Consider the following 2,284-nt stretch of genomic DNA (forward strand, 5'->3'; position numbering starts at 1 on the left):
TGATGCGTGTTGACTTAGTCATGGGTTTTCTCCAAGACCTGGTCAATGTGTGTAAATTTGGTTAACAGTGAAGCGACCAGGTCAGAAACCGCTCTGGTACGGCCCATCTCGCCAGCTGAAACTTACACGATAATTTCATTAATCATCAAAATTCAAATATAGCTGAGGCCAATGCGCTGAAGATACTTGGTATTGTATTCGACCACAAATACACGTTTAGAGAACATTGTCTGTACCTCAGGAATAGTCTTACTACCCTACACCTTCATATCCACACAAACACCCTCATTAATATAACTAGCGCTTTATTATTATCGAAAATAGATTATGGACTGCTTATTTATGGCAATTGCGCAATCTCGAACCTAAAATTACTAAACAAGCTTTACCACACCGCAGTTCGTAGATGCCTTCACGCCTTTTCAACATCTCCTACTAAGTGCATACTTTCCGCGGCTGGCCTAGTCTCTATCCGTGATATATACAGAAGTCTCTTCTTTAGGCTAATCCCGAAGCTCTTCACCACCATCAAAAAACTTCTTTTTAATACCTTGCAGACAGCTTCCAAACACTAACGAACCTACAAGATAAAGTCCGCTATACGAGAGTGCATTTTATCTCTGTATAACCTGGGAATTCAAATCCCAAAAACATCGCTTAAATTGTGTCAACAGGCCCCCTGGACACCCCACTTCAATAAACTCTGACCTCCACAAGTTCTATAAAAATAACACTAGCTCCGAACTATTCAAACAACTCTTCGGCGAACTAGTCAACAGAGAAGAGTTCGCTAGTAGAACTCACATATTTACAGGCGGGTCTAAATCCGGCGATAGCACAATTTTCGCTGTGGTACATAACAATAGTGCCCTGCTAAAAGGAGGCTTGTTACCAAGTTATAGCTCAACATTTTCATCCGAAGCTACCGCTATTCTTAAAGCAATGGACTTTGCATCGAAATCAAAATGGCAATAAATAAATATGGCAATACTGATAGCTTTTCGGTAATACAAGGGCTATCCAACATTTACGGTAGTAATCAAATTCTCTCCCAAATACGGGATCATTAATAAAAAATGGAAGCAAAATACGTATCGTCAGGATACCAAGTCACAAAAGCATTCTGGGAAATGAGTCGGCAGATCTAGCGCCCAAATACATGCACCAATCTCCAGTCTTTCTTTTTACTCCACTTGTCTCTAAAGACCTTCAAGCTTACATAAACAGCTATCTCCTTTCACAAAAATATGTATTCAGGCACTCGTATAAAGCTTTTAACCCAGAGTGCGGAAAAGCAATATATGTATCCTTATTATCAAAGTCACAAAATTCTGTATTCGTCCGTTTGAGGGTCGAGTGACCGACCATGAACACCTTCTTCCATCCACGTCTCCTCCCACATGTCCTTTCTGTAACAATCAACTTAACCTTATACACTTAATAGACATCTGTGCAAATTTAAATACTAAACGTGTACCTATCTTTGGTTCCAAAAACCCTCCAAACTTTTGGAAAATACTAAAACAGAGAATGTCATTAAAATATATCACTTTACTGAGGCAAGTGGCCTAATTGAAAGCTTGTAAAATTGTCATTTATCCTATACCTTAAAACTTAAACCTACTCTCATAATTACCAAGCACCGAAGGCCCAAGCAGCTAGTGTGCTCTTTGTTTTAAGTTAGTGTACTATTTTATATTATTCTAATAAATAATAATTTCACACACATGCTCGCACTCGTCCAAATGGTTTTTTTTTTCGTATATCACCAATAAAATCTCAGTTTTTTGTAAACACACCCCAAGTGACGTCTACCCATCAGCTGATTCGGTCAAATTCGCTGAGAGCCGAATAAAAAGCTAAAAATCACACCTCTTGAAATCTTTTCACCATGTAGAGGCATGAGAGAGATGTGATGTGTGCATTGAAGCAACACAAACGTGGATAGTATTGATTTTCCTATTTCACCAACACAATCTCAGCTTTTTTGTAACCAAACCGGTGTCATGACACCAGTGAAGTCAGCCAATCAACTGATACTTTCAAATTCGTTGAGAGCCAGTTAAGGGTCCGATCTTGGTTATCACTCTGAATTGCTTTCACCATGAGCTCTAAGCAGATATAGACATGTTTGTGAGGTGGTGTCACAAATCATCATGCCACGTTTTTCCAAATACTTATTGTTTTTCATACTTCTTTTGCAGTACATATTAGCTTTTTTAGTACAATATTAGATACTTCAATTTGATAAAGAATCCAAAGATTTAGGTTAAATATTTGACAG

The sequence above is a fragment of the Anastrepha ludens genome, chromosome 2 (genome assembly GCF_028408465.1).
Source record: "Anastrepha ludens isolate Willacy chromosome 2, idAnaLude1.1, whole genome shotgun sequence".
Taxonomy (NCBI): Eukaryota; Metazoa; Arthropoda; class Insecta; order Diptera; family Tephritidae; genus Anastrepha; species Anastrepha ludens.